Raw genomic sequence first — 22408 nt, 5'->3', positions numbered from 1 at the left:
CCTTGTAGTTGATCATGTGTCGCACGCTTCAGAGCGTGCAAAAAAAAAATGTGTGTGTGGGGTGATCAGGCTGCTAGTGTTGTACAAGACTAGTGCTTTATTAATCAGATGTTTAGATTGTTTATCATGAATATAACAATTATGCATTCAAAACATGAAATATTTAAAAATATTACTGCTTGAATGATTAATTGATTTATAACTCATTATGTATTTAATTACCTCCACATAATGATTGCCACAGGACTTGGTTTAAAACATTAATGGGCCTATACTGTGAATTATGTCATCAAATTAAAAGTTCTTTTGGGGGGGTGGGGGGATGCTAGGATATCCAGCTGCACATGTAGAAACACACTACACACAGCACAAACCTCCGATCAGACTGTAAACGAAATATTTTGCAGAATATTGTTCAACGATATGAAGCTGCTGACAGCTCAATTACAATCATTTTTCATTTGGACATTTGAAGGTTAATACGTCTGATGACATGACACAACGCGAGAAGCACAAACAGCAACGTAAGCGCTCAGCTAAACACAAAATCAAAGGATTACTCAAAAAATGTGTCATTTTCCTTGGCATTTTCTGGCAAAAGCGCGTGGCTGAGAGAATCCCCTGCGTCTCTCCTTGCTGTGATTTCCCTTCTGAGGCTCATAAATGATTACAGCCTCCCCACAGTGAAGCTGCAGCAGCTTCCTTCAAGACCCAGATTTGGCTGTCAGCAGTCGACCCATACCAATGCTACAACCCTCTTTACCGAGACCTCGTGACATAACTCTCAAACTGACGATGGCTGTTGTTTCAGGGCTCCTACTCGCAGTCAGGTTATCGATTCCCTCCCCGGGCTTTTTCCACAAGTAATATACAGCTTTAATCTAATTGGCGTGTCAGAACTTTAGTTCAGGGACGTCTACTGAGACACGCATCGTACTTCTAGCTATACCTTCATAATCGGATTCCTACTGACCTGGTGTCGGCTGTCTATATGGCTGACAAAGCATCTTTTTATCTGCCGTGTCAGAAGGGTTGTACATTGTGGTAAAGGCAGAAAAAGAAAAAAGTTGGATAATTTACAGATTTAAAGATCACAGTCCATTTTTTTTAGCAGTTAAAGAAATGTAATGTTTAGCTTCATCTTCTGGTGCTCTATATATTCAAATTTGGCCTCATTTAGAAAAGACGGCGACTTCTTGAAGGCACAAACATCTGTGCTCCAGCTGACGTTGCGATAGCGACATAAAAGAAGACATCTGAAATCCCTGACAGTAATGGTGCTGCAGTTCTGTGTGTGTACGCTGAAGAATAGAGAAAAACTAAAGCTTTTGAAACTTGTTGCACTAATCTGGCAATTAAGGCGGGGGAGGGTGGTGGTGATGGTGATGAGGGTGTGCTGAAATGAGATGTTTTCTGGGGGAAAAAAATGAATTTGTGTGTATGTGTGTGTGTGTGTTGTGTTTATATTCGGAGAGAACTCTGAAACATCCAGGACGGTTAAAAGCAGAGACTGCAGAGGTGGCCGAGAGCCACATTTAAGGTGCATCCAGCACTCACACCAGACAAATTTGATCAAATGCCAGGTTCACCCGGGGGCCGCCATTTGCCAAACCCATATTCTTCATCCACACTCTGTGACAAAAACCTACTGTTAAGCTTTTTCTGTCTTCTTCACAACATGAAAGGTAAAAAAAAAAAAAAAAAAACCTATACAATTATGGTTTTTAAAGGGCAGTCTGAAGTGCTGTGGTGAGAAGCCAGATGGGTTCACTGCACATTTCCCCTACGGAACAGATGCATCCCTGTGTGGCCACCTCTCTGAGGCCTTTGTGAAGTTTGTTCTGACAAAAGGCAAACATAGCCCGGGTTCACTCAGGCCTTGCCTCCAGAGCCCTTGGAGGGGATCCATACCACCACCCCCCACTTGCTCCTGCAGCCCTTTAATTTGGAGTGGTGCTCCTCCACCTGAGTGGGAAAGGCAGAGATATCCTCTCTGTGTGGTTTAATGCACTTGATAATGCAGTGAAGTTTGTAACTATCTGTCAGATAAAGAGTGGATTTGCCCTTTCTTGGCTTCGAGGGCCCATTGAAGATCACTTTAGGTGCCTTTAGGTATCCGTCTCAATCACGGTGTGCTGTGTCTGTCCACATCAGCTTCATGGAGTCCCTTCCTGAGCTGCAGCGTCCTAGAGCATCTATCTGTGAAATGTTATCACTGGGCGAGTCTTCATCAGGCTGAATGAGGCGAACAGGATCGATGCACTTAGACCGGATCAGTTAACCCTACCCTGCACATATTGGCTTGATAGGTGGTTTCAGGGAGTTCTTAAATTGTGCGTGTTGTACGTCTAAAGGCTAGCAACACTGGTGGGAAACATATGAATGACGTAGCATAAAAAAATAAAAGAAATTCAAGGTTACCACAAACTATCATTTAAACTCAGTCATCTTTTAGGTTTAAAGGAATCCATATAATAGATTTGTAGATCCTTCCTCTAGTTTCGCTTTGGACTTTTAGTCTAGTGAAAATAACTTTGTTTGCTAACAAGTCTTCATGCACCAGCAAAGATAACTGAGAGCAACAAAACCGAGCTACTTACAGCTTGCAAGAAGGAGGATTTACTCTTGAATCTGATTCATCAATGTGAAAGCAAATTTGCTCTGTTGGAATGGATGAGAGGTCCAAGGTGCTGCATGCAGGTCACAGTCTTTGTTGGAGGCGTGGGTTCAAATGCCACTTCTGACACCATTCTTTAGGGAGGTGTGGAGGCTCAGTCTTGGTACTTGGAGCTCTGGTTTTTCAATAGAAAAAGAAAGTGACGTCTACAGCAGTTCGTGTGATCATCGTCCCTTTGGCGACTCTGCATATTATACACCATCTCGCTGCAACTAAGTGCTGCAGGGCCTGTGTAAGAAGTTTAGAGGGATGTCCCCTCAGCAGTGCTGGGACCCTGGGGAGTTGATGTAAGAGGGAGATGGAGAGGAAAAGAGAACGCATGAGAACGGAGTCAGATGGGGAGCTGGGCAGCATGAGAGAGAGCCTGCTGGAGTTTCCCACCCACTGCTCCTGTCTCTAATCTCCCAGGGAAGGGCTGTATGAGGGAAAGAGATGTTGCAGTGTGAGAAGTGCTGACAGCTTCGTCTCTTCTGCCCCCTACTGCAGACAAGTGTTGATGGAGCAAGATTTCAGTAATAAGGGGGGAAGCTCCGTGGATGTCTGGAGAGCATGTGAGTGTTTGAGTGAGAAAAGTTTCTGTGCATGGGGTTTTTGCTGCCTTATAACACCCATATGGTTGGCAAAGGTCATATCTTCATTTCTTTAGTTTTATTAGACTTAATAAGAACAAAATTTAGGGCAGTGGTAGCTCAGCGTGGTGGCAACTGGGCTGAGGGTGGAGGGTTCTTGGTTCAAGCCCCAGTACAGGTAAAAACATGGAAGCTGTTCTGATAATATGGGAAGGTGCCAGAGCACCTTCAGAGCACTGTTGGGGTACTCTTGGATATTGAACCTGCAAATGCTCATATAGGGCCCAACAAACTGGGAAATCACCCAGGCATGGCCCCTGCCTTCACCCATTGTGTCCCCTCCCTGAAAGAGATAAAGGAGTTAAGGAGATGAGATGAGAGGAGACAAGAATGAAATTGTTCTGCTTCACATTTTTAATGAGGTTCCCTGGTGTTAGAGACATTTGCTCCCTTTAAATGTGGACTCCACTTGCCATGTCAGCATGTGAACGATGATGGAGTTATTCTCCATCTTCTCACAGTTAATTGAGGATCGAGCTGCTGGAGTAAACCCCAACGGCCATCTCATCTTAGTTCATTTATAATGATCAAAAAATTCTAACTTTAAGACTATCAAGGAGTTTTATTATTGTAAATAAAAGAAAGCATATTTATGGATGAAATTCAGTGGGATCAAAGTGGATAGAGTACATAAAAATGTTAATGAAGCCATGTGTGAAGAAGTCTATTAGTTATAAAACACGCGGCTTTTGTTTTTCCCTGAATGCTCCTATAGTCCCGCTAGCTGTATTTTCCCTTTTATAATGCTTGTGCTGTGCTAATTGACTGCTAGCTGCTCTAGTCTTTTATTAATCTCTTTAGATGTTCAAAAACATTGCAATTATATTTTATTACTAAAGAACGTTAAATAGTTAATTTTGCTATACACACCCATGTTTAACCATCTACAGACTACTGTGATTAATGGTTATTAAAGAAGTTTTACTCTTGAACTTTCTATGCAGAGTTTATTTTCTCATTCCTGTGTGAAGTCAACCCCCCTGGATAAGAATTTTTCAATCAGGACAATTTTACTTTTTCTTACCCCTACAAAGTAGATCTGTTCAATTATCCCAGTCCACCTTAAAAATGAATACGCCCCCCGCCCCCCCCCCCCCAACCTCCAGCCATTAGCTACACTTTTAAAAGGCTATTTAGTTTTGTTTTTTGTCTATGCCCATTTTCTCTATTCTCTCCTTTACCTACCCCCCCCCCCTCCTCCCTCTCTACCCAGCCAGCAATTTAAATTTAATAATAAGGAAATCACAAATGTTTAAAAATGAGACTTTAACCACCACTCCCATTGCAGTAGAGCTGCAGAAGGTCTCCACACGGTTTCAAGTGTTAAATGATTGAGTGAGGGTGTAGCATACAGTATTCCACATGATTACTGGTCACTTTGAAATCCCTTAGGGTGGATTAGGAAAGGGGCCATGTAATATCTCACCATTAGTGAGAACTAATTTATTAATGTGGCTTGCACAGGCTTCCAGCGTAATCAGTCCCAGCCACTGATGTTTCCAGTCTTGATCTTACTGGTGCTGGTTCTGGGCGGTTGTTGTCGCTGATGTTACACCTCGCGGGGCCATCACACTCCCGATAAGATCGGGGGAGGGGTTGACGTTGGCTCATTTAAAAATGGTTTAACTTGATTAATGACGAATCGAAAGGTGAACTTTTAGCTTTTTCACTAGGGTTCTATGAGGACATTGGACTTCTAGTGAGACCTTTGTGTGATTCAAAGGTTGTGGGTTCAAGTCTCAACGCAGTTGATTTTGTTAAAGGAGGGGAGGTCAGGAACCTTACGTCCTGGTGTCAGGACAACAAATCTCAACATCAGCGAAGAGCTGACAAGGACGACAGGAAGTAGCCGGCTGTGCTCCCCCCAGCAGCACCAAGGGGACGACAGTGGACAGAGTTTGCAGTTTTTGGCTTCTGAGGACCTGACTGTAGCGTGTTCTTCTATTCTCCACCTGTGTTTTACTACCTTTGCTGTTCTCTGTATTTAGGAAGGTGCTTGTGAAGTAAGAAATTCACTGCCAGTGATTGTGTATTCATTGTGTGCATGACAACAAAATCTTGAATAAATTGGAAAATGCAAAATAGAGGACAGCTTGAAAATACAGCTTCACCGTGGGGCCATTGACTGACATACTACACAAATAACACAAACTTTTAGCTTCACATCCACATTAAGAGTGTTAAAGTAAAGCTCTGTGTAGAAACGGATTAATTTCCATTTGCTGGAAGACTTCCACAGTTCAGAGAACTAATGAAGGTAAATAAGATCAGGACTATTTGTTAGCAAAGTGCTGATGTATTCCAGCAGGCGCTGGTGTGTTTAGGGGATTAGCCTGTTGACAATACAAAGAACTTAATATGCGCTCTGTTCCCAAACTTTACCCTCAAAAGATTTTATTTCCTGACATTTTCCTCTTGGCTGGGCCCCATGTTCCACCAACCAAATTCCCAAATGATGCGTAATTGCTGCCATAAAACAATCTGTTTTGCTGTTTTCATTTAGCATCCATACTCCTGCTGTACATCCTCTCTCGGCTATGCAATCATGCATTATGTATGCAGAGAAATCCGTAACAGGAAGTCACGCTAGAATAAATGTTTGCAAATTAGAACAAAAAAAGCACTACTTGGCTAATCCACAAGGGGCGATTGAACAATAATTCTGCCCGACTTTGTGAAGGTTAGACAGCAAAGCCCTCTACGGCACTTTGGTAGTCCGTGGTGAACATCCACGAGGGTGGGGGTTGTGTTGGGGTTGATGGGAGAGGCAGGCCCTGCCCTATCGTTCTGCAGAATATTGACTGTCAAGAAAGTGACAGACTATCAATCACGAGCAAAGTCACGGGGAATGTGAAGGATAGCGTTCCTCTTTTGGGCCTGGCGGTGGGTGACAAGGCAGCAGTTGCATAATGCCTGACAGCAGAGCGCTGTAGGTTGAGATTAATGGAGACTGAGGATGTGTACTTTAAAGGGCATCAGATAAAAATTGTTTGACCTCCCATGAAGGAAAACAGACTTCAGTGAACGTCTGTGCACAAAGGTATTGATCATCACCCTTGCCGCTTTTGCCCGCCTCTGTGGCAACCTTTTAGCAGGGAATTCCGAACAGTGCCAATTAGGTGCCAAGAAGAGATATTGTGCAGTTTCATGTTCCAGTTTTCAATCCACCCTGCTCTCCACGTGGAACATTCCAAAGCATCTGCTGGTGTCAGATTCCTTTGATTGTGTGTATTCTTTGTGTTGGGATTCACTTACAAAGGGCTTCTTTGTTTCCCCCCCCGCCTTTTCTCATATTTGACAATTTTCCTATTTGGAATTCTCTTAAATTTGGAGAGGCCTTTTGAAGCTTTGATGTTTAAGTTTTGGCAGCAAGTCGTCTGCCGCTGAGACAGTCAAATGTTGTTTCCCTCTGAGAGGTTTCAGTTATGAAAGCAGGACTCAAACGCTGCCGTTCAGGAACTCACCATAGCAACTATCACCCAATTGTGTCACCATCTCAGAAACAGTTAGCGCGCTAAACACATTCTATTTTAAGTCTCGAACACAAAAAAAGATTTGCACTTTTGAGAACCTGTCCAGACCATCTGTGGGGTGTCCCTCTTGCTTTTCTGTTGTTTCATGGGATTCCCGGTATTTTGCTTTGATCCTTGCTAGGACTAGCAATAGATTGCTTTGGATTTAGATCTGATCAGATACTTATAGGATTTATCAAGCTTTCGCAAGCTGCTCTCTGCAGAGGCAGCCATGATTCAAATCGGCAATCTGTGTACCAGCCGGGACAACAACAAAAAAAAACATCATGTAATGCATATCTTTGCCAAATCCGTGGACATTGTCGCTTGGCACATCTTGCAAACTGAACTCTAATCCCTGACAAAAGCCAAAAGCCAGTCTATTTTTTTTATTTTGAAGCAACATGGGAAAGTTGTTCCCTCAAACTAATCAGTCGAGACCGAAGAGTGTACGAAGCTTAGCGGGGTTAGGAGTGGTGACTCATAAATGTGAGGATTAGTTCTAAATATGAACATGTCCTATCAAGTTTATTGACCATTTTCACTTTTAAATCATGTCTTCACTACCTTTAGTATTAATCTGGTGCACACAATTTCTTATAGCATATCAGATTCATCCTCCTTTTATTTAACCCTCACCGTTTTAGTTCATCCTCTATCAGTACCAGTTACTTTTATACTGGGCCAGTATTCTGGAATCCCTCTCCTCTGCCCTGTGGCAGGTCAGTACCTCCTGGCTGATCCAGAGGTGTATTCCAGCCAAATGATGTTAATAATTCCTCCAGGTGGCTTTTTATGTGAAGGAGTTGCAAAGTTACTGCCTCCGGTGGCCCTCACACCCATTCCAAGGCTGAGTCCAAACCACCCAAAGGAAAAATTGAGATCGGGGCTGGGCTGTACGTCATCAGCTAACCGCTGTTAGCGTCCGTGGGCATTACTGTTGCCGCTGCACCAAACCACCTGCCAACTCCCTTTTCACTTTACAACCACCCGTGCAGAAGATGCCAGCATACCCCCCCATTCCCCCCCTCTTTCACTTAAGGCAACAGCTGTCACTTTCTGGCTGCTCCCCATCCATGAAACATCAAACCTGGCTATAACTCCCTCAGTTAGAGAAGAAGCACACACACAGTCAGATAATAGGAGATAAAAGATGGTGAAATCTGAGGGTTTTCAAACCTGGAATTCACACCTACTTGCAACTACTTTCCGAGTAAGTTGCAGCAAGCTCACCTAAACATCCTCGGTGTAGAGAAACCCTCACCAACAGGTTTTAAGGCTGATATGTGGCATCTCTCTGGGACTATCAGACACAGTAGGAGTCACGACACAATATGCTAGAAGTCAAAAACAGCTGACCAAAGCAGCAGAGGAGCTACCCTGCAATGTCAGGACAAAATAAAAACTCTCCAACACTTGATAATAAGTTCATAATCAGATTAGCTAATCAAAAATTCTTTCAACAACACCGCTGTATATTTTAACAATCTACTGCTCCCCAATGTGGGAACAAGGCCGAATTAGATGCAGGCCACTGCCTTCGTCAATTAACAGCCCAAACATGTCGCTAATAAAGTGAGCCACCTCTAATTGAACTGCCATCTACGTTGTCCCCAGTTGTTTGTGGAGAACAGATGCTTCATCGACGCTACACAGCGTAATTACTAATGTTCATCCTACTGGGAGAAGGAATCAATCCTGGGTGACACCGATAGCAGATGCCTTGTCTGGTATCCTTGGCTTTAGATGGGCGGAACGTCTCATCATCCTGGGTAGAAAGCGCCTCGTCAGAGTTTAACAGGTTCTCTGCGAACCACAGTCATCGCTTGTGCAGGAGGCTCATCTATGAACACCGACTTCCCAATAACATGCCAATTGACTGACTACTAAATGGTTGAACAAATTCAATTAGGAAAGAAGAGAATTTCGAAAAAGTCTCACTTTGGCCGGCACTTAGGCGAGAGAGGTGATTGATGCTTATTTTAGCAGCTGACCCTGGTTACCATCGTTAGCATCAGTCATCTGAAATGCACGTGAAACTTGCACCGTTGCTCTGAAGTGACTGCCAAGAGCAGCCTGGGGGCATTTTGGGCAACACAAAATACGCTAAATTCCATAGTTTCAGTCAGAGATTGCCAAAGAAAAACAATATTAGCAATAACAAAAGGATTTCGTTTCTCTGCAGTTTGGTCATATGACTGAAATGTTGGCGAACGAACGCAATCCAGACCGAAACTTCTCAGAGTTCTGTGTCAGCGCTTCCAGCTCCAGACGCGGGACCTAGTTTTATTTCAGAGAAACTTCAGATGTTTTTTAATCAATATAGCAAAAGGTATTTGTTGCTGAGTGAATGTGTTCAGTTCACGAGCTAATGACAAGAGGGCTGGTTCCTCTGCATTATTCTTAGGATATGTTTGTATCAAGGCAGCATGCTAATGAAAACAGCATATCTAGTCTCATTTGAGATGCCCCTGCAGGCCCGCATATGGCCTACTTTGAGCTTTTCTTCGCACCCCTAGTGGCATAGATGTTTTCAGACAAGAGTTATAAATAGACTCTACAGACAGTAACCAGGTAGATGTGTAGTTTTCTGAAATACAAACAAGGGTTTGGAATAAAATGATGAGTCTGCAGCAGAGAGATGTCGAAGAGCGAATGTGAGAGAGGTGAAAAGTAAGAAAAGGAGCAAAGAGGATGGATGGAAAGTGAGTGCACGGGCATGCATACAAATCTGACATTTAGAAGGAAATGTGTATGAATTGGGAAATTAAGACTAAAATTGAAAACGAAGACCAGAAAAATGGAGGAAAGAAAGACCATTCTCTCTAAAACATAAACCCCAGATACAATTCACGTGTGCTGGGGTTGTTCACCTCCTGCTAAGAGTCCTCAGCTTTATTTTGGGGTGGAAACACTGCACATCTGCAGCTGCATGTATGGCTTTCACCATTTAGGAATAGCAGTCATTTGTATGCAGAAGCTCAGTTTCCTGGAGCTCAAAAACAGCATTTGAATGGATGACTTTCAGGCAGTTTTATAAGCAGACACGGTCCATTTTCTGTCATTTAACACCTGATTTCGAAGCCTGGATTGTCATTTAAAAGAAGCTGACAACCTGAACTCAAGGAAATGTGTTTGTTTTTTTTGTTATAGCACATGTCATAAAACAGTAATGATAGACAACCATATGATTACAACTTTACAGCTTAAAATTGACACTATTTTCTAGTTGGGAGTCTTATAACTGTCGGAGGCCTGTATTAGCCACTGGCTTTTCAGCATGCAACAGTAGCAGTCGAGTGATGTGACAAGTAAGGAAGTAAGGAAATTGTTGCTGCAGGTAAAATAGGCTACATGGTAATGTTAAAGACTGGCAGACGTTCCCACTATTTGTGGGTTGCACATTTAATATAAAACTCCAGGGTTTAGTGAAGCTTGATCAAACACTGGCGGCTAAGGAGCAGTCATGTGTGCATTGCAGCTAGCGTAGCACAGCGCACATAGACACATCCTGCCCTCCCTCGTTCTCCTTTTGGCACAATTACTCGGCTGCATGCACTTTCTATCAAAACAAGCCTGCTAGTATGTGTACCATTGAATTAATGTAACGCCCCGTTGATTAAATGCTAAAACAGTTTTGCTTCATGGAAAGTCTCCTAAAGTTTTTGAACTCTGAGGCCGCTGTGATGGAAATCTTGTCTTGTTTAATCAAACTGTTTCAGGAAGCGAGGTTCTGACCACACGGCTGCAGAGTGGATTCTGTGGCGTCTCACTTCTACCGTCAGGATTTAGCAGCGTCAGATCTGACTTGGAGTCGAGATTAGCATTGGGTGATGTGATATCAAGACTAATTTCCATTGAAACAGGTATAAACCTTCCACCATCTGGCGGAAGTAAGCATTTAACCAGACTGAACCTAAAAGAAATGCAGGCAGAACTTTCTTTCCTCCATTAAACGGACAGTTCTTTCCTGATCATTACACCATCAATGGGCTCCATTTGGGAGAGATTCACCCCAAAACGAAATGCCAAAATTACAGCTGCCTATTTGGATGATGAGTGCAAACATTTGCGAGGTCCATAGCATTTTCATTTCCACATATGGTCAAAAAATGACCATAACGAGCTCTCTTGGAGAGGCCGGAAGATTCCTCTCAGGTTTCTGATAAAGCGTTTTTGAAAAGATTGACTCCTTCTTATTCTTGAAGCACAAAAGAAGTGACAAAAAGAGCAAAGCGGGACATAAAACCCCTAAGTCCCATCTATAATTCAGAGCAGATATTATAAAATAAGTATTCCCTATAGTCATTCGGTGAAACTGTGATGAAACCCAGCTCAAATTAAGGCAGCGCAATAATAAAGACATATTTTCCCTCATTAGGAGAAAAAGACTGGCTTCTTGATTAAATATTGACTCGCGAGTGTCTGTGTTCCTGTCTACACCTGATCAATAATTCATACAAGGTTAAAAAAAAGGAAAAAAGTTCCAATCGGCTCAGATTCTGGAGTTCAGCAAACACCTGCTGTATTGCACAAAATTAAATAGAACAGCCACCCACTTAATATCGTCTCTGTAAGCTGCAGAGGCAAAAGTTTTAACATCATTTGGCCAGTGTCAGGTGATTTATTTATACTTTTATACTTGGCAACCACACTCAGCTCAGCCTCGGCGCTCCCCTACCGGCACTGGCGTTGACGCGCGGCTTCATTAAATTAACATGACAAAGTAATGTGCCTAACTTGCAGTCATCCGCTATTAAACTCAAAATTAACAGGTTTTCACCGCTGACGCTAACATAATAAATGATAAATCGCCCGGCTGAAGTTACAGGGGAGAATTTTATTTTGCGTCCACTGGTGGATGGACGCTGGTTGATAACTCGCCCTTGACCGTTGTAGACCCCTATAAATTGGGCTGTCCTGCATCTATGGCGATCTTAATTCTGCCCGTTTTATTTCCATAATTCAGACTTGCGCGTGTCTCCCCCGCTCACCTGCAGCTGGCTCCTGGAGCACCGCCACAGCGAAACATGGAGCGCCATGAATCTTTTATGAGGGTGTGGAAAGGTTGATGATGAGTACATTTCCTGAAGTCTGTATATCACAATGTGGTCTCTGTAGACTAAGAATAACCTCCGCTGCATGGCAATGGGCCCAGTGAAGGGGATTTATGGTGGATCCACTCATACACTTTGGATAATATGATGTAACTTCAATTATGACGGCTCTACAAAGTGAACAATAATGATACAGCAACTCTTAATGCAGAATGCAACCTCTCACTTCCTCCACGGGAGGCTTGGCTCCCTGCTGCCTTCATTATAGACTTCAGTATTAAGGCAGTCTGCTGCCTCATCGCACTCTAGGAGCAGTTTTCAGTCACACTCGAGCTTCAGCACTGAAACTTTGGGCTGAAGCTGCATTTCCACTCAGCACGGGGTGAGGGGCAGCATGTTGGTACGGTGGGTTACCGCAAAGCAGCAGGCTTTATTCACTGGAGATCGGGTCTTTTTTCAGTGATGCTCAGGTCCCTGGACCTGGTGTGCATGGACCCTGTGTTGGAGAGGACAGTAGGGACCGGACAGAGACCATCGCCGTGGACAGCTTTAGTCACATTTTGTGTCACCTTATGACTGAAACAGCTTGGATGTCTAGACCCAGTCCTCCAGGGCCACAGTCCAGCCAGGTTTTCTGTCCCAACAGGCAGAATATTCCTTTCAGCAGGGAAATTGGGATCCCAGCTGAGAGTCTTGTTTACCTGGTAGGACATTAGAACTCATGACCATGACCATAGGTGAGGGTAGGAACGAAGATCGACCGGTAAATCGAGAGCTTCGCCTTTTGGCTCAGCTCTCTCTTCACCACTACGGATCGGTGCCTGTTGCTCTCCTGCTCCATTCTTCCCTCACTCGTGAACAAGACCCCAAGGTACTTCAACTCCTCCACTTGGGGCAGGATCTCCTCCTTGACCCAGAGAAGGCACTCCACCTTTTTCCGGTTGAGAACCATGGCCTCGGATTTGGAGGTGCTGATTTTCATCCCAGCCGCTTCACATGCGGCGGCGAACCGATCCGGTGATCGTTGGAGGTCACGGGCCGATGACGCCAACAGGACCACATCATCTGCAAGAAGCAGAGACCCGATCCTGAGGTCACCAAACCGGACCCCCTCAACACCATGACTGCACCTATGGTCATGAGCTTTGGATCATGACAGAAAGAACAAGATCACGGGTACAAGCGGCCGAAATGAGCTTCCTCCGTAGGGTGGCTGGGCTCTCCCTTAGAGATAGGGTGAGAAGCTCTGCCATCCGGGAGGAGCTCGGAGTAGAGCCGCTGCTCCTCCACGTTGAGAGGAGCCAGATGAGGTGGCCTGGGCACCTAGTTAGGATGCCCCCTGGACGCCTCCCTGGTGAGGTGTTCAGGGCATGTCCCTCCGGTAGGAGACCCCCGGGAAGACCCAGGACACATTGGAGAGACTTTATCTCTCAACTGGCCTGGGAACGCCTGGGGATCCCCCCGGATGAGCTGGAAGAAGTAGCTAGGGAGAGGGAAGTCTGGGCCTCTCTTCTTAGGCTGCTGCCCCCGCGACCCGACCCCAGATAAGCGGTAGAGGATGGATGGATGGATGGATGGATGGATGGATGGATGGATGGATGGATGGATGGATGGATGGTGGATGGACATTAGAACTGGAATGTTGGACTTTTAGATTGATTTCTGGCGGACTGGGTACAGATACAGGTTTTATTTGCACACGTTTCCAATTCAGACAGCTAAAATTGGCGGGGAATTATATTTTCTAAGATCCTGTCATAAAACTAAACAAATTGTAACCAGATCATTTATGTCTGTTTACTGCTTCTTTACCCCTCAAGCATCAAAGTTTTTCTATTATTCAGATGCCGTAAAAACAAATTTGAATCAACAGGAATGCTCACAACACAACATGTCAAAATCTTTCTTGTCTTTCCAATTTAGAGGCGCATAAATTATAGAATCACTTGCCTGGTGGGGCGGCGGCCGCGTGGCAGCTTCATGAGTCGCGTTCCTCTGTCATGTGTGTTTAATCTACAGTTCGGGGCTGCTATATTTAGCATCGGCTCCCTTTGCCTTTCCAGATGAACAGCAAAATCTACACTGAAACATTTATGAACAGTTTCAAATATGGGAAAGAAATTACATTGAAATAATGCCGTTGCATGATTGTGTAAGAAGCTCACCTATTACAGTTGAAATATATATATATGTTTATATATATACACACACACACACACACACACACAAGGTCCAGGTCTGCTGTGGTGTGTGAAACCCCAACTGAGTTCAAGTTCCATTCTTTCATCCAAGACTGAGGCAAATTAACTTGTTTCATAAAAAATAAATAAATGAATTGACCAATAAAGAGATGGAATCTCACCAAGAGCTGCTCTTTCTTGCATTTCTAACAATCACCCACAAGGAAACTTGAATCTTTAATTTTGCGAAGCTGCGTGAGGAATTCTTCGGACTCCACTTCCTGTTCATTTCCCTGCTGCTATAGCAACAATTTTAAAAAGAGCTATTGCTCCAATATCCCAGCCTCTGTGAGAACAATCAGGCTTTTGCTGCCTGCAGTATATTACTTGTAGCACCACAAAGGACACAAGGAAATGTACTATCAGTGTGGTTTCAAAAGGAAAACACTTATGGCCAAATGCAATCAAATAGCTAAGTCAAGTTATAAAAATCCTATTCAAATCCAAGGAAAAGTGAGCTTGGAGGCAGAACAAAAGCTTAGTATTATGCAAAAAGAAGCAGTTGTAACTTTTGAGTTGGCGTTCTTGAGGATTACTCCAATATGAAGCTTTTCTCAATCCTGAAAATGAAGCTTTGATACGATACTTTGCTTTTACAGGCTGCTGAATTTCCACGTGAACAGTCGAGGACAGTGGAAGATGTGGTATGTACAGAAGCTTGGTGTCTCTGTGACAAACTCCAACAATGGCTCACACTTATCACACCAAGCAAGATGTCCTCAGTGGCTGCAACCCATCTAGCTTCATTCTTGCCTGCCTCTTCTTATTTGGTTTAATTTGACAAGCCTCAGAGACACACTGGGCCTTTCATATCCTCCTTTTGAGCCTCTTTGATTCATCTCCAGCCCATACTCATGGCTGCATACTGGGTTTTTTTTTTTTACTGCGGCTTTAATCAAATTTTTCGACTTTCACAGCATATAATTACAACTATTAGAGAATAAAGGCATAATAAAAGCTATAAAGCAAAATAAATTTGACGAGCAGCCTGATCATATTATTTCAACATCAGTAATGACAACTTCAAAGCCGGAATGCGGCAGTTTACCATAATGACCTTTTAGCAACGGTTTGCGGGACAGAAGCAAGAATGGACGTGTGGTTTCCCAGGAGCATCAAAGCGGTGGGCTAACAAGCGAGTGGGGCTCAGTGTGGGGTGCGCTGGTCTGGTACTGTTGCCTGCTGAGTTTCAGCCATCTCCTGCTGATCTACAAATATAACCTTTACCTGACGGAGGAGGAGCGCGAACAGGCTGCTGTCAGTAGGGAAACCATAAAATATTCTATAATTTCTATTTTTTAAAAAGCTTTTTTCCAGTTTCGGAAACTTGTGATGATGCAAGGAATTCTTTTAATTTTACCTTCATCACCGCCTGATCCATCCCAATCATGCTCTTGTTTGAGGAAGCAGCAATGCCAGTGATTGAAGCCTCTCCTCTGAATTGTGTTAGAACTTTGCCAGATGAATAAGTGCATTTTCTAGTCAGCGAAGCAGCAAATGTACTGGTAGCTAAGTCATCCAGAAAATACACAGATGTCAAATTCTTTCTGTTTCCACACATTTAGGGTACAATGAAACAGTATTGTCCTGCTGCTCAAAGGTTCAACCAGGACGGAGCTGCGCTGCCAGGTCACGATAAAGGTAGACAAGTTAGATTTTGTCAGCTCAAGCTAATTAGCTGAGGATAGCAAACATGTAAGGTGGAGGCTAACATTGCTGCTCCGTCATCTTTAAATGTTCTGCTGATTAAAACAGCTGAAGACGACCCAGTTGGCCCCAATAAAGAGTGACGATGTTAGTATGGATGAGCAAACCTGACATATAGACCGTGAAAAATGTGGATTAATAGAATAAAGTTTCAGTTAGTGGATCCACTGATACCCCAAACAGCTGTATTAGCACATTCTTTGTCTACCACAGTTTGCTTTATTTCCGTCCTTTAAAAAAAACTATAATGGGGTTGCTGGAGTTTGAGTTTTAAAAAGTCAAAGTAAATTAGTGGATGGGGGGGGGGGGGGGGGGGGGGTGCAAAACTGCAGGGCAAATGGCAGGAGGAACAGCTTTCTTACACAGATCCTCAGTTCTCTGAGGCATATTAAAAGCTACTCAAGGAAAGGGTCCATCTGTCAAACTCTGCCTTCATTTCCCTCAAATGACTTTTGAGAATATGAAGTGAAGGATCATTGCAGCTGGTCATTAACCACTTGATCCAGGCTCGGCTAATGTCAGCTGCACCGTGGGTGTTTAAAAACCAAACCGGATGTGCAAGAGTTAGCACACACTCGGATATTTTACTACATTTATTACAGAGGACACACTTCTGCACATAAAAGTGCTGGTTGGCATGAAATAGTGATTCTATAGCATAAGTAGTACTAGAACAGGAAACAATCTTCCTGTACAGAACCCTGTACCTTTGGTCCCTTTGGAACCAGCTGGTCCGAAACGGTTCTGTGGCAGATTGTAGGATCATTACCAGTTTCAGGTGGTTAAATAAATGCACCTGCCATGTTCAAACCTTGCATGTACTTAAACTGTGTCACTGCCTAAAGAAGAGGATTTCAGAGGAAGATTCATTCATGCGGCTCATTTTACTGGTCTGACTGGTTCATATTTTCCACTCTTCCTGGCTTCCCTCTTTTGTAGACACACCGCAGGAGCGTGCACCTGAAGCCTCACTAATAACTGCGGGTTTCTGCGTCACATCCTACCAGTTGCATTCAGCCCCGCTGGATCTGTCTGTTCAGCTGTGCCGTGAGACTTAACGCCGACTCTTGTCCTCACATCTGGCCCCTTTCACCGTCATCTCGCTCGTGCCTTTTTTCTCACCGGGCGCTCCTTTGTCACCTCAGCCAGCCTGGGGTGCTGTGTTCAGTGCAGTAGAACACAATTCCCGTGCTTTTAAGGTTGAGGGGGGGAAAAAAATGTTTTCAACATCAAGTAGTTCAAGGTTAAGTGGAAAATCAATGTCGCGTCAAATAATCTTGTTACAACATGTAGCACCTTAATGCTCACGGGTGCTTGTCAACACCATCCAGCATGTTCGTAGGAATGTGGGCAGGCCAACCCCAGCAGAGCACCATGTACATCCCAGGCAAAGCCGTGTAATCCTGTGCACTGCAGCATATTGCCAAGATCCCCTAAGAGGCCGACGCTGCGCACTCTTTGCCAACGTTGTCCAGCTCAATATTAACACCACATTCCGTCAGCGTGGCCCGAGCTCAATCTGTTCCCATAGGAGCAGAACTGTCTGCTTGGTTTCTTTCCAACGTGTCTTATGGACCGTCTGCACACATGGAATATGAGACAGAGTGATGATTAGATTTTAGCTCCGGTATTACGAAAGCAAAGACAATGTCTCCAGCAACAAGCTGCTCAGAAATGTCGTCCATCCAAGGTTAACTAGTATCCCTCCAAATGTGGTCATTATGCACCCCCCCAGCTGCTGGTTTTATTGAAAAGCTATGCCAGTTGCCCGTATGAGGTGGATGTTCATGTGGAAAATGCTAATAAGTGAAGAAAAAGTCTCTTGAAAGATAAGAATGAACGATTGCGTATGTTCCTCGGATATCTGATGCATTGCAGCCGTGAGGAGGTTAACAGGTGGTGCTGTTACTCACCGCTGCCTTCCTGCTCATTTTGGAATTACTGTCGGAGCCCTGTTAATCACTTACAAGGCCCCTCAGTGGAAATCTGACATCAGTGACCTTCCTCCCTGGCGCTCAGCTGCAAGGTCCTTTACATCAAAACGCAGCTCCCCCGGCTGTAGGTCCATGTTCACGACAACGGCAGAAAAGTGACAGAGGAGTTGACATTAGAGGCTCCATCCTCCATCCACGTTCTCTCAGACGTTTATTGCTTATCAGGGTCTCGGGGGTGCTGGAGTCTATGTGGGTCACTGGGGCAGAGGCTGGAACACCAGTCCAACACAGGAAACCCACCTCATGTTCTGGACAGTGGGAGGAACCTGGAGTAATGGGAGAACATGCGAATCCATACAGACAGCAGAAGTTGGACCTGGAACCTTCTCACTCTGAGGCCAGTGAGGTTAAAAATAAAATAAATGTAGGTTAAAACTACATATTTCACTGACTGCTAATGAACACGGTTGTGATTGTGCTCACACACAACATATGGTTGCATATGTACTGTAGTCCACATATTCTAATCATAAAGTTACCCCCTCGTGGGCTCATTATTTAGCAGCGGTGCACATGTGTCACATCTTTGGTGTTGCGACATGACACACGTTTGTGTCCGCCATGAAATCTGGGTGACTTAGCGCACACGCCTGGATCACGCAGCAGGCGCGACGCAGGATCCTGCATGGAACCACAGTCCACGTGTCCAGTCCGCAGCTCTTTTCTTAATCCCAATGAGATGTTTGGATCAAACATCTCATCAGGTCAGGGTTATTCCAGCATACTATACATTACTCCACGCCTCCGGGGATATTGTGCAAAGCGAGGGATCACTGGTGGGAGCACAGGAACATCAGTTGCATCAAGATACTTCTCTGCTCTGAGTCCAGTTTGCTTGACCATTGCTGGGAGGGCCGCATACGGCCAACGTGAAGAGGCTGTAAGATAATATATCATTCTGTGAGAATCCAGCCGAGAACTGTCACTTAGGGATGCATTATGAAGCGAGCGCCATAAATAATTGGTGAGAGAAGCATTCCACGCGAGGCTCGGCGCCAACCCCGGCGCTAACATTGTGGTCTTTTCAAAAATGAACAAACCCAACAGGGTTTGTTTTACTGCTGCATCTATACGGGGACCACATAAACGAGTAATGGACAACATATATCTATACTGTAGCAGTAACTTTAGGTTATTCAGAGGAGTCTCTAACCATTTTTATTGGGTATTTTGTAAGCTGAGTAACCTCAGAAGTCAGAAACTTCTGCAACAAGGAAATTGTTTCACACGTACAGTGAACTAAATGCATGTAAATATCGTCCCCCATAGAATATACAGCATTGAACAGTGATGTAGAACGGCCTTGACACACAATGCACTTTAATGAGAGCGGGGTTTTTTGTTTGCTTTGGTTTTTAGTGTCCAGAGAAACGAGGGGCACAGGACGTCTGCAAACATCCTGTTCTGTCACAGTAATCCTTTTAGAGACAACTGAAAGGCGTTTCTATATTTCAAAGGCCAGGCATTGAGATAAAGTGACACTATAAGGCATCGCTTGGCCAATACTGCCTGACATTGCAATCCTCCCCCCCCCCCACCCCCAAATTCACACAGCAAAGTATTTCCAAATCAAAAAGTGGAGCGTTTCTCTATTAGACAGCATGTCTGCACTTTGATCCTGGAAACTTAGAAGGTTCAAAAGCTGCATTAAAAAAAAGGGGGGGGGGGTGCATTCTTTGAAGTGGCGTGTATTTTTTATGTCACATTTGACACATCACATTTGAAACTGTGCTGTCTGGCTGCAGCGTTCCAGGCGTTCTTGCAGTTTTTGACTATCGGGTTTAATGCCCGTAAGCGGAGCGCCTTCTCTGAATTAAGATCCTCGTTAAGAGAACGGATCCTCCCGATCCCACTGGGGGGGCTTGAGGAAAACACAAGATGCTCATCAGGTTGTGACTTTGTTAAGTAAGCAAAATGGACTGATATAACGGAAATCTCAGGGGATGAGATATGAAAATGGTTCCAAGGTCCTTTCCCTCATCATTTTAAACATTTTAATGTAATGAATTATTCAACACTTTCCATACACTCCCAGCTCTTGACATAGCACGTTCACTCACCGGCCACTTTAATAGGCACGCCTCGCTACAAAAAGGTTGGACCCCACTTCTGTCTTGAGGACGGCCCTAATTCTTCGTGGCAAGATTTTGTTCCATATTGACACGATGGCATCACGCGGCTGCTGCAGATTTGTCAGCTGCCCGTCTTTGATGTGAATCTCCCGTTCCACCACGTCCCAAAGGTGCTTCATTGGATTGAGATCTGGTGACCGTGGAGGCCACTGGAGGAACAATCGTGACTCGTCAGGCTACAATGTTTTTCTTCTATTGTCTAATTGAGAATGTGTAGCCTGACTTTCCTGTTCGTAGCTGACAGGAGTGGCCCCCCAGTGCGCTCTTCTGCTGCTGTAGCCCATCTTCTTCAAAGTTGGACGGATTGTTGTACGTCCAGAGATGGTTTTCTGCAGTCCTTGGCTGTAGCAAGTCGTTTTTGGAGTGACTGTTGCCTGTCTCATCATCATCTAATCTACCCCATTCTCCTATGATTTCTCACATCAACATGGCATTGTCCACGCAAGTGCTGCTCACTAGATGTTTTCTCTGTTTAGCTCCATTCTCTATAATCCCTAGAGATGGTTGTGTGTGAATAATCCCAGTAGATCAGCAGTTTTTGAAAAACAACATCACTTAAATCCTCTCTCCTTTCTCATTCTGATGCTGGCTTCAGCGAGTCTTGAACACATCTACATCCCTAAATGCATTAAGTTGGGGCCATGTGATTGGCTGATTAGCTATTTATGTTAACAAGCATTTGAACAGGTCTACCCAATAGAATGGCCAGTGAGTGTTCGGTATTTCCCCAGTCACTTTATGACTCAATGTCGTCTCAGTATAGGTAAATTTAAGGGTACTTCATTTTGGCTTGTGAAACTAGTACTTTCTTACTTCTGCATAAAATGTTTAACCTGAACTTAATACAGATGGCCATGAAGGTCTTTCTGCTCTACTAAAATGCCCTATTTCATAACCCATATTTAAATGAAGAGGTAAATTTAATGTTACAGAGTCTTCGCGCAGATACAGATGCTACTTTGGCATCCCATAGCGACCTGTGCATACACAATTACATCCTGTACCTTCATGGCAAGACCTCTCCAGACAGTTGGACCTGCCCTGAAGCAAAAAAGCTTCACCATACCAAACCTCATGTAATTTAGGAGTGGTCGGGGGGGCAAACGTCTTAGTCCTCAATCTACCTGAGCGCTCAGAACGTCAGTAGAGATCTGGTCCTTTGATACAGCTATTTGCGGAATATGCAAACTAATAAATGAGTTTTAATAAATTAAAATTATAACATTGCCAATGCCATAAATTAGATTAAAATGAAACAGAAGACAGCTGTTCCCTCGAGGATCAAATGTGATCCCTTTGTCAGTTTGAAGAGGGATTCCTTTTATTCAGCGGGGAGCATCTCCTTCACTGAGCACAAAGACTCTAATGATCTCTGAGAACAGCCCACAGTCACACTTCTCATTATGGAACGGTGGCGTCTATTCTCATGTACTTTACTTCCATGCATTAAAGGCCGGCCGCTGTGAATGCCACGCTTGGGTTTCCTGTTTATGAGCCATGCGTGCAAAACAAAAACATGCCTTCCTGAAGGGTGCACGCTGAAGAGGATTGAGTCAATTACAGCATTTCACTACAGTAACAGTGTGTAATGACCTGTAATTGAATGATATCCTGAATAAAAAAAACCTGTAATCAGTGCGGTCGTAAAATTGATACGTCGGTAACTCCTAATTTCATTCCGCCTATTGTTTCGCTGCCAATAAAATTCAATTAAGAGACACTGCACCATATTAAGATTGTGGCACAGAAAAAAATATATATAACAAAATTATATATAACTAACAACTATATATATATATATGTTAAGAAAACAACAAATTCGTGGATGTAGCAGAAGACTCAGATCAGAGACTCAGATCAGAGATCAAGCACTTTAACACCATTCAAAGTCCAAACGCTTTGGCTTTCGCCTGTTCCTGAAAAATATGCATGATGAAAGTAAATGTGTGCAGCTGAATGCACGCTCTTCGCAGCATTCATGGCGATGGCCTCACCTTGACATGCAGCTGAAACACCATGAAAGAGAGCGGAGCTGGAGGTTGGATGTGACATGCCATCCCCGAGCAAAACAGCCTATTTAAGAGCTGAGCTGTGACTTCTGTGTTTTCTGTTTCCTCAGAGGCTCTAAAATACATCACAAATTGCCCCTAAAAGCCAGAGTTGTTGCTTTTCCATTAAACATGGAGATGCTGGTTTTGTGTTGTGCACTGGCCTTTCTACAAACCGGTGCAAGGGTCCAGTGTGTTTCTCCAGCAGGTCATGAAATCGACATAAAACATATGTGTGGCTTCTTCTTAGAACCGCATTCACAACCACATATTAAAAAGCTAAAGCTTGACTGGCTTACATAAAAAAAAACACTCTCCACCTTTGTATATTTTACCAAAAGCATTTAAGTCACTCATCTGTCTGAGAGAAATGGCAGAATATTATCCTTGAGTATTAAATTGTGTCAATGCG

The sequence above is a fragment of the Takifugu rubripes genome, chromosome 21 (genome assembly GCF_901000725.2).
Source record: "Takifugu rubripes chromosome 21, fTakRub1.2, whole genome shotgun sequence".
Classification (NCBI taxonomy): Eukaryota; Metazoa; Chordata; class Actinopteri; order Tetraodontiformes; family Tetraodontidae; genus Takifugu; species Takifugu rubripes.
This window is presented reverse-complemented; position numbering follows the sequence as displayed.